We start from the raw sequence: 15,996 nt of genomic DNA on the forward strand, positions 1-15,996 counted from the left end.
CTCCTATTTTATTCTCCAAGCGCCCAGAGGGAATGACAGTCAGGGTCCAGCATTAATGCTGCTGATTTCATGTGCCTCATTCTAACACAGATGCATGGCAGATGACGAAGTGCTGACAGCATGTGTGTGTGTGTGTGTGTGTGTGTCTCTGTGTGTGTGTGTTTTTTGGGGGGGCTGTGAGCCCATATAGGAGTGCATCCACACATGTACACGTGTGGAAATACTGTAGACAGAGAAGGGTATTCTACAGCCAAATGTGCAAAAATACTCCTCATCAGTTTTCTTCTAGAATTTCACAGAGCCCTTAAAGATTTGTTTTCCTCTCTCTGCCAGTCTTTCTGCCTATTTCACTCCCTTTGTGTTTGTCTACATACCTACAAATATATCAGTTGTTTGCTCTCTGATAGATGATATCTCTACCTGCATTATTTGTTACTGGTGTTGCAAATATGCTCAGTTTCCTTAATGGTCAAATTTTTAAATCTGTCCTAGAATTTATGAATGTAATAAAATGTAGATCTGTTCTTACATATTTTTAAACTCCTATTGATTATTTCTTTTTTGTCTTTTTCTGTCCAGAATAGTAAATCACCTGTACAGTGAGCTGTCTTTTGAAGGCCAGACATGCAGGCGGAGACAGTAAAGGAAATAAGCAGGGTATTCAAACTGTCCATGGCTTCAACAGCAGTGGAGAGAATACTCATGGTTCTGGTTAACTGTGGGGCTAAGCCCACACTGATAAGCTTGTGGAACAAATACAAGAGGTTTTCTGTCTGCTGTGTGTGCACTCAAGTGATCATCCTCTAGAAAAGTGTAGGGTCTTGGTCACTTCAAATTGACTTTTCCACCTGGACGCTGGTTTTCTCTCAGACAGCCTTCCAGCATCTCAGGAAAACTGCATGTTTCATGTACCTCCCCGTGATCTGAAAGTAATAGTTGTAGTACAAGTGACAGCATAATACAAAGATTCAGACTCTGTTTGTTCCATTGACTGAAATAAGAGGGTGAAGAGGTCTTTTCCTGTATTTCCAGCTGGTGGGTTGCTCTGGGCCTGAAATTAGAACAGACAATTTTTCATCCTTTGTGCTTTCCGCATGTATCCATTTAATTTAGGAGCCCCAGTTACATCTGCAGTTCATGCTAAAAGATAGGTGTTATTGAGGGCTGTTCATCTCTCCAGACCTTTAGCTGAAGAGGAAATGGTAGATTATAATTCAGAAAGCAGAAGTGCCAGATCTCTAGGAGGCAGCAGATGAGAAAAATGCTTAAAGAAGGTCAAAAGAGGGACTGGGAAAGGGAGGTAGAGAGGGGAAATTGAGAGGAAATGCAGGGGGGAAGTCACAGTGCAGGCAGAAGAAGGTAAAAGAACTACATTTCCTGGAAAAACTAGAAAAGTCTTGGTGAGGATATTTATTGGGATAAAAAAATGCAGAGTTTATCAAAAAAGAACTGGGTAGGTGAGGCTACTGAGGTCTTTTGAGGAATGTCTGAACAAACCCTTAAGGAAACTAGATGCAAGAGCCTGGAGGGGTAAATGCATAAAGTCAAAGAGGTCATGCATGGGGAGAAATGGCAAAAAACACATAGGCACTTCCAGAGTCTGTAATGGAGTAACAGGCCTCTGAACCTTGCCATAATTCCATAGCTCTGAATTAATCTAAGAGTCTGAACAAAATGTTCCAGCTCCATCTACAGCGGCTCCTCATGGAAACCTTCTATCACTATTACGTTGTGATGGGAAATGATGGAATGAGTGTAAAGATATCATGACCTTTGTGAATTTATGTACAACAAAAAAGGGCATAAGATGAGCAGAGAAGTTTGTACATGTATTTCCATGTGTATTTTGACATTAAAACTTTGGATACACCAGCACCAGCTTCACACACAGTTGAAAGCCAGCTTTTTTTGTGTGAAATAAGGGGGCAAGCTTAAATATTAGTTTCAACTTCCACCCACTGGACTGGTTGGAAGGTCTGTTATCAGAATAAACAGCAAGTCATCTCAAGCACATAGAACAAGTCAAATGAAACACAGGTATCCAAAGTAGGATCAGCTGGAGACTCAGAGGCAAAATGGGAGAGTTTCTGTCCAGGACTTCTGTTTCTATGTGCTGGCAAACAGCCAGAGAAGCACTAAGAAGAGACTGAGGAGAGCCCTGCTAGGTCCCAGACTGTCAGAATCAGCCCTTGCTTTCCAGGGGCAATTGATTTTGGATAGAAAAGGCCTGGTCTTCTTCCCAGTCTGTGCAGAGGAAAGCAAATACTGTATTTCTTCTTGGTTTTAACTGTAGGAAGTGTCCAACTAACTGGCCAAAGGAGAGCATGGTGTCTCCTTGCTTGCAGTGCAATTTGAACAGAACCAAGACATCACAGAATGGGACATAAGGGCGAGGTTATATCAGGCTTTATCAGAGATATACAGCAAATGCCAGCCACGTGTATTATTACTCTTGCCTATGAAATCAGTGGGGAGAGAGGCTTTCTTAGTAATGCCTGTGAGGGAGAATTCTGATCCCTTGATCAGAATGCCAGGATCAGGCTATGGGAGAAATTGGCTACTTTCAATAATTTTACATGGCTGATAAACATGTAATGAGCTTACAACCCTGCACATAATAACACATTCAGTGTCTTTGGGGTTCAGTTGTTCTGAAATGGAACATTTTCAGCAAAGGGATTATCTATCTCTAGGTGATCTTTTTTTTGCATCCATACAGCTGAATCAGTTGAATTTCTGTAACTCCATATAGCCTGTGAGCCTCAGGACTGGCGAAACTTGTCCTACTGATATGTAGTCAAATCAGGCGGTTGGAGCCTGAAAGCTTGGTTGTCTTCCACAGTCACCTCAAGGGGTCAAATTATGACAAAAGCCCTGCTGGTAGCTTGTGAGTTTCCATTACATAAAGTGGGCTGGTCTGGATTTCAGAACCCACAGTATTTTGTGTTTAACTGAAGATGTAGGATATAGATTTGGTGTCTGTGTTCTAAAGGAAATTTGCTTCCCAAGGGAGCAAGTGTGGCTGCCCAAAGGACAGCAGTTTCCTCTGTATCTACGCCTCCCAAACTTTACAGAAAATTTAGATCAGATTTCACAGCCCATCCCAGAAAAAACACAGCTTTTCCATCTAAAAGGAAGAGCTCTCTTATGCAAATGTGAGTTCTGTTTAAATGATCGGTATAAAATGTCTTAGTCCATATCAGGTAAGGATCTGCTCTTTCATGCCAAACAATTAAATAAGAAACCTTGCTGCTGTTCAAATCCTCTGTTCTACTTTTTAAAATGAAAATAAGAACTGTGGGGTCAAAACCTCTGCCTAAGCACATAAGACTCAAAGACACTGTATGGACCCCCACCATGCCCCTCAATTTCAAAGCACTAAAACTCATCTCAAGTGTTTCTTAGGGTTGAAAGTTGCAAAAAATTCTTTATCATTACCTCTCAAAAATGTACATCAAATGTATAAGTATGCATTTCAAAGAACTCTTTTGGCTGCCATATTCCCTTTCCTTTCTTTCAAAGCAGTCATCTTGGTCAGCAGCAGATTAAATACCAAATCATCCCCAGTCATCATACCTCATTGATTTTGCTATACTTGCCATAGAATGTATTGAAGGTTTGAAAATCACGGATTCTAATATAGAACTCAATAATGTCAGGTGGGCTTGGGAGAGAAATGTGCCTTCTGATAAATCAATACATCAGCTGAACAATCTGTGCACCCTAATACTGACCTTAGTATTCTGGCACATTTCTCCACATACAGCTTTCAGTGGTTTTAAGTACTGTTGTGACATTAGTAGGACCATGTTCTTCTTGCACTTAAGCTTGTGTAAACTGGAAGACACTGTTATGAACTGATTTAGATGTGAGCTGGAGTCAGGCTGAGCAGTATTAGTTCCCAAACTTAACTGAGCACAGAACAGCTTGTAGACCCAACAGTGTTTTTGTGTCCCTGAGCTCATATAAGGATGAGTTTCAGGACTGAATCAAGGCTCCCGTGCCATGGTTTCCATGCAAAGAAATGTGGGACACGCAGTCTGGATGGGAATTGTATGGTTTTTCAGAGCCCCCTGGTTTGAGCAATCAGGGAGTTAGAACAATGGTGATTTAATAAAATGAAGAAAATTAATAAGTATTTGGTCATCAGTTTGGATACAGTCTTTAAATATGTTGGCTTAAACTGAACTCTAAAGCACTCAGCAGACTTTCCAAAGTTCTGACACAAAGCTTGCATTGTGCTAGAAGCGAAGGATGTGAATGATAAGGATGGAATCTCATTCCTGACTTTAATGTTGCTCACAGTAGGGACATCATCTATCTATGCTGACCTCCAGCTTCCCATTTGATCTGAGTAACAGACAGTAATAGACACTCTGTTTTTTCAAAAGTGAGGAATTTAGATTTTTGCCCACACAAGACCCCAGACAACAGGAGGTGAACATTCAACTGAATCTCCAGATGCCATTTTATACCTGACTAATCAAAATTGGCTGGTGGAGATGCTTTTATCGATTCAATAAACACAGAGTGTGACACAGAAAGACTCACAACTAGTCACTAGCTTGAGTGAATTCCTGAAAGTAGGTGGGAAAATTTCAGTTCCAAGTTCGTAAGTGGTCCATGAATGCACATAAGAATGGTGATTATGGTACATAAATACCATATGACAAATAGCAGTTCCCTTGGACACAATAATTTCCTGGGAGGTAATTTGCATGATGGTGGACTGAGATTCCTGGGAATCTTAGCAATGATGGAACACTCTTTTGCAACATGACTCAATGCATGCAATGAATGGAAAGGGCTGAGTATAATGCTGTTGTCGGCCCTTATCCAGTCTTCTGATTGAATAACAGTCTAATATCCAGCACACACTCAATCAGACAAGGTCCAAGATGGAAGAAAATAAAGAAAAGACCAGTTCAGTCATAACTGTGCTGTGAAATGTGAGTACTTGGAAGTGATAATACCAGGGGTTTTTAAAGAGAATGGAAACTGTGATGCTCTTGAAGCCATCCTCTCAGAGGCTGTCCAAGGAGAAGTTCAACATTCCTTGGCAATAAGGAAACAGAAGAATATGTGAGCTATTTTTGTGCCTACAATGACTTCTGTGTTTGCCTCTACTCCTGGCATCACCCTCATTGTACTGTATGTAAAGCACTTTAGGACACATTAGCTATGAAAGGAAGTTCAATTTGTAAAACCAAATTCTATTTTACCCTCAGTCACTGCACACTGAGCCAGGTCAGCTCTGCATTCATTTCACTTTTTTTTTTTTCCAGAATTTCCAGCTCCTGCCTGCCTTCAGAGTTACCAAGGAAGCACACACATGATTTTATATAAGTCATACAGATATTACGGTTTTATGTGTAAAAATATATACACACTTACACAAACACAGAGAGACTCTGTAGAGATGACTCATAATGACAAGCAAGAGACAGGGAAAAATATCAGTTCATGCCTTCCTTTGCTTGAAATTTTCTGTTGCTTTTCTGCTGAATGATGTTCCTTTACTATCTACATAATGAATACCCTCTTTCTTCAGATAATTAAAGAGATGCTGCCCATATCCAGCCAAAATTATATATTTACACATGGCGACCTTCTATTAATAAACATGTGAGATTGCTGCAACTGAACAAAACATCACAAGTCTTCATTATTTCCCTCCACTTAGAGTCTTTGTTATTTTTCTCCACATGTGTTTAGCACTGGTGAGAGAAGCCAGAGAAACAGTCTCAATAAAAGGACAAGGCAATATTGTCTGCTTTCTCACACCTGGAGTCTGATGATTTGGACTGACTCCTTGGTTCTGATCTCTGAGGTGGCTGTGGGCCACTTTGTTTTATGTTTCATGAGCTCTAAAACGGAAATAGCTTTATTTCTCCCTTACCTCACTTCCCCCTCACATAGTCTTTCAAGGAAACAATATAAAACCATTGTCTTTTTTAAGGTCAAATACTCACACTTGGAATATCACTGTTCGTCTCCTGACTGTGATCCTACGCCCACCACCCCCAGCCTATGAAAAACATCCCTCTAAATGTAGGTGGTGACCCATTTTGGATTCCAGTTTTGTGGTCTTCCCTGTAACACTAGAAGCAGAGGAAGTTATATTAGACCAACAGGTGAAACAGGAAAAAACCACACAGGTCAGCCACCAAAGCCCAAACCCCAAAAAACTCAGTTACAAGAGCTTGAAGAAGACCTTGGAGAAATCTGATGGGTAAGGAAGTATTTATTGTTAGGTTTTTGTTTTGTTTACCTTAACAATATGGCTGGATTAATAAAATTAATCTAATTCACCTTATTCTTATGCTTAATTAATTCTCACTACAAAACAAATCACATATTGCACCTCTGGAAGATAAAACCTAGCCACACTCACCTGTGTAAAATAGTCTACAAGGGAACAGACTTTTCTCCACCTAAAAAAAAGGCAAGCATACAAAGCACATGTTGCAGCCTGCCATCTTCCCCGCGTGCTGAGGAACCTGAAAACAACGGTTCTTGCTCTGTAGTGGATGGACTCAGGTGACCTGCAGGATGCAGAGAAGGAAACTAGATTTTATTCTTTGTGTTTCTCATTAAACAAATACATGAGCAATATTCTCATACATGTCTCTTACTTTTAGCATGACTGAGGTCGACTGAGGTCAAGAAAAAATGCAGATAATCAATCATGGCTAGTTCACATTTAAACAGTATGTTATTTACCTGTTTCCCACAGCCTGGCCTCAAACCCAAGCAAGAGGATTTGCTCCACTCCCTCTCCTGCTCAGCATTCATCATTTCATCTCATCCTCCTGCTCTCCTGCTAAGGTGTGAGTTGGTTTTTGTATGATTGCTTTCTTTTTTCTCTGTTAACAATCATTTATTCTCTTTCTCCTCTCTTCCATTATACTGGTCCCAGGAGTTTGATTTTCTTAAGGTCTAGTTTGGTGTCCCTTGTTTTATTGTTTTAACTCATTTGGTAGCCAAAAAACATTTCAATTCACATTTGATTTCCCCAATAAATCCTATTATCTTTGCCTAGTTGCCAGCCTTCTCACTCACTGTCATTATCAGTTACATCTTATTTGCCCTAATCTAGTTATCTAGTCTTTTTATCAGCTTATTTTATAGCCCACACATAAGCAAAACTCCTTTGAATGCAGTAGAAGGCAAAGGCAAAGGTGCTCCTGTCCTCTTTGGAGTGGATAACTCAAAAACTCACAGCATGTGACAATGCAGTTCTGAAGGAAGACTTGGAATCAACATCCATGCAAAATATCTCAGTGATTCTCCTCAGAGGCCAGGTAGGCTAAATGATTCCACCCAAGCCATGCTGCAAGCAATCATGTGGGAGCAAGACCTCCAAGATTTTGCTTTATAACATCATATATAACATAGCCAACAAACCCCTCCACTTCTCCCACAGCTGGCAGCAGTGCATTTCTATAGTTGCCCACTTTCTAGCCTCTCACAGAATCTTCCAGGTACTCACTGATGAAAAGCACTTTCCTGGCAAAGAACATTTCGGCAATCCACACAGTGTATCCTTATTTCCCACAAATAACAGTATTTCTCATCCGCTCTTATGTGTATTTGAGTCTGGGCTAATTTTTTTTTTACTAAACTATTACTTCTGATTGTCTAAAAGACACGTCTTGAAATGTTTGAATTTTGTATGTAAAACACCAACTTTCACATTTCAGATCCCTTGGGAAATCTGCCCCATAGTTCTCTGTGTTGAACCAATAGCCCAGAAGTGTACTGCAATGGCTTTCACAGGTGAGATGCAAAATTGTGGTCCTAAGAGGACAGAGACTGTAAAGAACAGTGCATGTTTAACAGCAGCTAGCAACCAGGCAAAGTTTTAGATCTGGGAGTCAAGGAAAAAATTCTTGACTGATAATGCAGGATCAGTACATGGAGAGTAACTGTGATTATTGCTTTTGATCTTTGGATAGGACAGGCTCTGTACCAGTAGCCAGGACTTCATTTGATATCTCATTTGAAGGAAGGCATCTTCAAGATCACAGTATCCTTCATGGCCTCAGCAAAGCCCTCCTTGGTAACTGGAATGAAGTGGAAAAGGAAAGAGGTCTTATATTGACTCATTCAATTTCCTGAGCAGAGTCACAGCTAACTATTATTCTAAGCTTGCATTAGTGGCAATACCATAGTTAAAAATGAGTTGTGATATCTTACAATGCAAATTTCTCCTGCATTACACTTCAGTGATTTAATTCTTTCTCCAATCTCTGACTGAAATTAATCAAGAAAAGTATATTTTCCAACATTTATTTTCTCTTTGACATGAAGACACACTGATGCCTTTACTGACTTAGAAAACCTTTAAAGACAACTTCTCTAGAAATGTGAATACCTTTCTTTGGTTTGGTTTGGTGTTTTTTTTTGTTTTTTGTTTTTTGTTTTTTTTTTTTTTTTGTTTTGGTTTTGTTTTTGTTTTGCTTTTTAGTGGGGTTTTTTTCCGGTATTTTTTAAGCACATCCATTAATTTAAAACAATCTCTCCACACTTCCTATTTCACCCTCTGACTCATCTTTAGGATTTCTCAGTCATCTGCTGTGTAGTGGGAGTTGAAATAATCAGCAGAAAAGTTGGGCTCTTGTCTCCCTTTTCTTTTTTCCTAATGCCATAACTGAATTGAGATATGTCAAAGAAAAATGAAGGACTTAACAAAGGTGCATTAAAAAAAAAAGGTATAAATAATCTAGTGTTAAACTAAATGAATGCAGCAGAATCTAATTAATAGTAATATTGTTTTTAAACCTTTGCCTGTTGGGCAGGCAATCAGTTCTAAAATCATAAGAGGGAACAATTCAACAGCTACAACCTAGGAGCTGGAGACTCAATTTCCTTCTTGAGCACAAACTCTCTGCGTGACTGTTTCTGTTGCCCATATGTCAGGGAGGAATTATAGCATCTCTTTCCTTCACAGGAATGTTGGTAGGATAAATACATTGAGGACTGGGAGGCACTCAGGTCCAGACTCATCCCACTTAGCTGTGACACCTTTCTGAGTAAACCAAGAAGTTTGGTGATTCAAGGATATATAAATTAGAGGGAGAAGGAAGGACACCTGCAGGTGGATCAAGAGCTGTTTATCATTTTCCATTGGATTCACAACACCATGTACCTGGGGAGGGGTTGCAGTTGTCTGAACACTGGTATCCAGTAATCTCTCAAATGCCCTACAAAAGCTAAGACACGTGCTTGGGGCAGATAGATATGACACAGGACTCCCAGGACAGAGTGGATGTCCCACTTCTCTTCCTGTGACAGTGGATGTCTATGTTGAAAAAACTGAATTTTGACCAAGTGTTTAACATAGGTAAATAAATGCCTACAGCCTTAATAAATGGCTGAATTCCTTTCCTGAGGTGCTATCTCCATCAGCCTAGGACACCTCTGCACCCAGCCTAGGAAACCCAGCTAAATTACAGCTTTGTAGGCCACAGTGGTTTAAAAAATCATATTTAGAAGCTCTGACAAATTCCTTCCTCAGCAGTGGAGATGCAACCCTGGTGCATCACAACGCTGGTTTCTTTTCCCATCTCTCAGCTCTGGAGACTTGCCTCTGACTTGCTGAATGTGAAAGATTATAAACTCTCTTCTCCATCCTCTTGATTATTCCTTCCAAACTTGCTAATAGCTGACCAGCTTTCCACTGTACTGTAGCACAGTATATAATAACCTGCAATTATTGTCCATTTAGGCCTTCCCCTGGGTCTGCTTTATTCCTGCCATCAGTGGACCCATACACTGCTTTTCTGCTGATTTTACTACCAGATTCATTGCTGCTGAGAAGGAAAAAAAACCCACAGATGATCTACAACCTGTTATATAATTTTTCCGTCTGTTGTTCTTATCCCTTTTTTTTTTGCAACTGCGTACTGTAGAGACTTTATGAAAATTGCTTTATAATAGGCCTTGCTCAGCTGTTGCATCATGTTTTGTACTGGATCATTCCTAAAGTTTTTTGCTGCTGTGTTTTGCATTTCTGTACAGCAGTTAAAGTTTACAGGATACCTGGAGGTCATTATACACAACAGCTGTGTTTTCACTCTCTTTGACTTGGCTACTTCACCCTCTTTTCTGATCTGGACAGCCAAGGTGCACAGAATCCTAGATTGATAATGCATTTTATTGCTTTTAATTTTCATTAGGAGGGAGAAAATTTTTACACCAGGTCTGACCTGTTTCTTAGTATCTCCACATGATATTTACTCTCTCTCCAGAGCTTCTGTCTCCCGTCTTTCTTCTCAGTCTTGGGCTGTGCTTCAGGCTTGGGGTATGTAGGCTAGTAAACCTTTCATCCTGTGAAAACTTTGGTTTGAAATATAAAAAATTTCTCAAGGCAAAGTCAGGAGGTTGTGATGAGACTTATAAGTCAAAGGGTTATTTGTGGGAGCAAAATTTCTAAACAATTCAGAGAATCCAGCCTACTGTACACGTGAATTTACAGAGGCATGTTATTGCTATTCTCACTTCTTTAATGTCTTTTGATTACTTTTTTTTTCCAATATTGCACTCATTAATTCTACCATTGTTGAGTTTATCCAGTTTGCTCCTGTAAACATCACAATTAGTGTCTTGTGCACCCTCAGTCAGATCCATATGAATGCTGCCCAAAGGGTTAAACACAAACAGATTCTCGCTAAAACAAAACCAACCTCTCCCTCAAATCATTAACATATATGCATAAATACCCTTCTTTATCTCTCCAAAACCACACCTAGGCTTGGTTAATGGGAATGTTCATCCATGTCTAGATCCAGCTGGTCCAGGGGTGACTTCACTGCTGAGTTAAGCAGAGGCAAGGAGCTCTGTCCACAGCCCCTTGCTGCTGCTTCTCCACCCCGCTCCACCTCTCCTGTCCCCCGTGGTCTTCCTGGGGGTCCTTGGACCTTCGCTCCAGGAGGCTGTTTGTGCTACCCTCTAGTGGCCAAAGCACAGAGAAAACAGCCAAATTAGGAGCACAGACAAAATTTTATGTGAAGGTGATCACAGATTTTATTTTTAACAACATGAAATCAAAGCCAGCAATTTTGGAAAGTGGAGAAAAAAAACCCCACCAAACCACCCAACAAATAAATCTGTTTAAAGTTGAAGGTTGGGAACGAATCGGAACTTCTAAAATATGAGTGTCTTCTCACATTTGCATAATACAAAACCTTGATGAAATGGAAGGTGATTTTGTAGTCTAGGCAGGGAAGCAGAGTATTTTAAAACATCAGAGATTTCTTGTGTGAACAGAAGGCAATAGTTTGATGTTCCCACTCAACCTCAGAAAAATATGACAAAAATACTGTTTCCTTCACTATTTGTCTCTTTTGACTATAAATTTTTCAGCAACAGAATCTCTCCTACATTGTTCATACACCTCAGTGAAGTTCTTCTCTAGGCCTAACCCTACCACAACAGTGAAATGAATAAATAATGTTTGATGTGTTACAAGGCTGTAGAATAAGATGAGATGGAACTCAATGGTGGAGAACTGTTGGCCAAAGACAGATGTCTGAGAGCAGTGGGGGAGAAGGAGACAGAGTTTCCAAAGTACCTGATCCATCTGAGGTTCTGGATTCTATGGCAAGACTCACATAGGGCAAGGGAAAAAATTCCGGTAAAGATAAGGAAGGTTAAAGGGGCAATTCAGCTAAGTGATCTCTGAAGAAGAATATGGCAAAGACATGAGGCTAAGTGCTGTAGCATCACAACTGGCACTGAGATTTAGCATGTACAACAAAGCAACTAAACATCCCCCATTATTCCCTTCCTTTCTAGCCCTTACCAAGAATTATTTGAAACACTCTAATAGGTGCATTTTTTGCCTATTCTGACTCTTAGAAAGTCACAGATTTTTGTAGAGAAAATAGGCTCAATAAAAAATATGTGAAATGCTAGAGGACAGGACCAGCAGAAATCATGTTCTTCCAGCCTTGCTTTTCAAATCAGTAGAAACAACATTTGACGGAAGACCTGTTTCAATCCAGACTTGAAACAGGGACTTTATGGCTATTTGTAAAGTTGCTGGGAGCTATAGTAGAGGTGCTCACACATATTACTGCTGGCCTTATGTTCTTCCAAAAAGCTGAAGGCCTTTTAGCAAAGTTTCAGACTTCTCAGAGGTTCTGTCTGTTCATTTACACTGAAGAAATTTAACTTCTAGTTATCTGAATATTCAGATGGTTCCAGTTGTTTTCAAAACACCTGGCAGTGACTTCCAGAGACATGTGTTCTCACTTGGGATACTACCAAATTACAGTACAGGTGACAGAGAAGCCACTTAGGTGGAAGTTCAGACCAGTAGTTTAAGGTAAAAAAAAAACAAAACAAGCTTTTTAAACTGGTTTAGGTAGAGTGAGGCATCATCTAATTGTATTTCCTGGTAGTTCATAATTATCTTACAGTGATAATTGCCCAGGCAACTTTATTTCTACTATTAAGCAAGTGGAAGAGAGTTACCATTTTGTTTGTGCTGTGCTACTGGAGACATAGGCCCTGTGAGGCTATTTCAGTCTCATGAAATAGTAACCCTTAATTTGAGGGGCTTGATGCAGCAGGCAAAAATCAAAGTAAGACTTACATTTATAAAAAAATTATGAGTTGTCAAATAGAGGATAAGACAGCAGCTGAGAGTTTTGAATGGTTGCTTAGTGTTTGTCTTGAAACACTCCCAGGAAGGAGGGCAGGCAACCTAGATATAAATTGGAAGAACAGATTAACCCTGACATTTCTAGGTCAAGGGAATAACTGAGGTCATGTCTTTCCCAGGCCTACCAAAGTCACATCTGCGCTGATCAGGAGAGCTCATGGAAGTACTGATACAAAATTCAGGAGGGCAAATGGTGCCGCTACTCTTCAAAATGCAACATGTTAACAATTACTTCTGTTTTCACTCACTACATCACTGTGCATGTTCTACCCTGTCTCTCTAAAGCAATCTTATAAATCATTGAAGAGAATGGTTCTATTTTTGCCTCAAATATCCTAGCCTCAAAATCTCATGAATATTTTCCAAATTAGGTCTTCAGTTTACTAGATCATATGCTTGTCTCCTGGTTCTGTATGTTACAGAGAGTTTCTGTTTAAGAAGAAACGAGAGTCGACTCTAGTTAGTAAGACATGGAAGATAACAGTCACGTCGCATGCTAGCTCAAAGAGAAGACTGGAGGTCTAGCTGTGACTCGACTGGTTTACAGTGGCTTCAGACAAAAAGGCCAGAAAGGAATGAGCTACTCACCTGAGGGAGCTGTCTCTGAGTAGGGTGTGAGGGCATGCAGGTGGAGACGAGGAAGCAGAGAGAAAGGGCTCCTGGTATAGGTTTGACACAGAAGGTTTATTCAGGTGAAAGGGTAGGGATGAAGAGCCAAGGGTGTGAGGGTCTGAGGCTGTGGGCAGCCGGAGCAGCTCGGCTCCCCCTCTCCAGTAAGGCCAAGATTCAGCTGAAGCTGCACCACTGTCCGGCAAGAGATCATATGACCAACAGAGATAAGCGAAATTCCAGCTGCAAGGCCTAGGTGAGATTAACCCTTTTAGTGCTGTGAAGAGCTGAAAACCTGAGGGAGAAGAAAGAGGAGATGCTTGAAGCTGAAATTCTGTTGTAAAGCTATGATGTATCAGAGTACCTGTTGTAATTTCATGAAGGCATGGGGGGTGGACTGTTCAACTTTTACTTGTGAGCAAAAGCACCTGCGCTGAGATAAGCAGATGCTGAAGCAGCTATTATTTCATGAGAAGTTTGAACAGGAAGAGATGGAAGCGATGAGGACTTTTGCTTCAAATGGAAAAGGAGAAAACCTCAGTTCCTAGAGATGCTCCCAGAGATAGTCCTAAAGAGAACTTTTGTTTCTGAACGGCTCAACCTTAAAATTGTACCCCAGTAATTCAAGAGCAGACCCTTGAAAGCAGTTGTGGGAAAAGCTGCAAGTTGGGGAAGGGACTCACATGTGAGCAGAGAACCAACCCGGGCGGCTGTCTTGTTGTGATGTTTTCATAGCATGGGCAAGAGAGACTCCTCTTCCTAAATGGACTGAACAAGGTTATTATGGAAGTGGTAAACAGACTGAGCATCTTAAGGGTTGTTTTTTCACATTGTCAGTGGGAGAAGGGAGGAAGGTGGGGGGAGGAGGAGAGTTCTGAAGGTGGTATAATTTTTTTTTTCCCTTCTTTTAGATCTGTTTATAAACTTCTTTATATTCTTTCAAGTTTGGTGCCTGCTTTGCGTTTCTCCTAATTCTTATCTATCTCACAGTAAATAGTAATGAATATTTTAGACCAAACCACTACAGCATCCCACACTCGCCAACAGGACAGGGGATCATCGAGAGGACTAACCAGACACTAAAAGGACTCCTTGAGAAGCAGAAGGAAGGCTTTGAGGTGAGCACACCCCTCATAAGACTGAACCAAGCCCTTTTCACCACGAACTTCCTCAACGGTTCATTCGAGGAGCCCAATCTGCCTGTCCTGAGGCACTTCTCCAATGAAACCCAAGCCAAACTAAAGGAGAAGGCACTTGTGCTCATCTGGGACCCAGAAACTAAAGAGGTACAGGGACCTTTTGACTTACTTACTTGGGGATGGGGATATGCCTGCATCATCACCCCAGCAGGGCCCTGCTGGATCCCCAAGAAGTGGGTAAAACCATACGTACCAGCCAAGGCAGTCAAAGCCAGCCCCAGGAAACATCAAAGCCCTTCAGCCAACAGCGAGCCCAAAAATGTCACCATGGCTGCATGGAGAAGGAAAAGACGCCCCGTTGATGACGATGTCACAGATCCGCAAGTTTCTGCATTTCCCTGGTCCCTTCTACCCTACCCTATTTTTTAGTTGAACATTTTATATAAAGGGGGGAACCTATGGGAGGTTTTTGGAAAGTCGGGTTTTTCTGGTTTTATGGGTTTCTTGATTTTCCTGTTACGCACTTTAGAAATGTTAAGCTTATATGTTTCTCCAGAGAAGCTCCCCCAAACACCTTGTGCCCGCCATGTCCAGCCTGTCCTGTTACTTTCTGCTCCTGCCGCTCTTGAACTTCGTGATCTCCTGGATGCTGATACCAGCTTTGGTGTGGATGGCCCTGTGGCCCTGAAGAAACATCTGGGTCACCCTGGCCAAAGCGTCGAAATCGGACTATCTGTGCCTCCTGATGGTGGACATGGACGACCGCCTTTCGGCCTGTCTGGTTGGGATTCCTCTTGCCCCATCCATCTAGCCTGCTCCTAAGAGGAAGCCACCCCCACCTAGCCCACTGGACCAGTGGGATGTGTGGACAAGGACTTGTCCACATGCACCAGAGGAGCCCCAGGAGCTGGTACTGCTGGGATTCTCTCCAGCCCCCTATTGCATTAATTTCTATTACCAGGGGGCTAGACGAGTCAATATCGTTATTAGACCATCCTGTATTGAATATCACTCTGAACACTGGTGCAATCATACCACCAGAACACTGTCTGCGTCCATGGATAAATCCATTAGGCTCCAGCTGGGTGATTTCCTCATTTGTGGGGACCAAGTTTGGGCAGGAATCCCCTCTCATATTCAAGGAGAGGCAGGCACACTGGGTCGTGTGTCCGTGCTTGTACCCAACAAATCTCAAATTTTCAACTGGCAGAATGAAACAGAACTGACCACCCAACAATCCGATCTAAATTGTGATCTTGAAATCATTAGTTGGCTACACAAAAAGGAAACAACAAACTCCCTCTCCCTGCCTTGGGTGGTTATTACAGCTGGTGGTGGGGTCCGAGGCTGTGACCCAGGAAGAGGTGAAAGGTCCGGGGAGATGGTCCCGAAAGGAATCGCCTGCCCGAGGTCCGGTGTCTTCCTCTCAGCTGCTGGCAGAGGAGCCCTTGCAGAAGCTGTCAGCTCTTTAGTGATTATCAGCTCGTGGTTTCAGCTCAGCTCTGCAGGGCAGCCTCCAGGCCAAACCAGACCAGAGAGAGAGACGAGAAGGCCCGTGTGGCTGGTTCCGCACGAAGG

Source organism: Corvus brachyrhynchos, unplaced genomic scaffold (genome assembly GCF_000691975.1).
Source record: "Corvus brachyrhynchos isolate BGI_N302 unplaced genomic scaffold, ASM69197v1 scaffold139, whole genome shotgun sequence".
NCBI lineage: Eukaryota > Metazoa > Chordata > Aves > Passeriformes > Corvidae > Corvus > Corvus brachyrhynchos.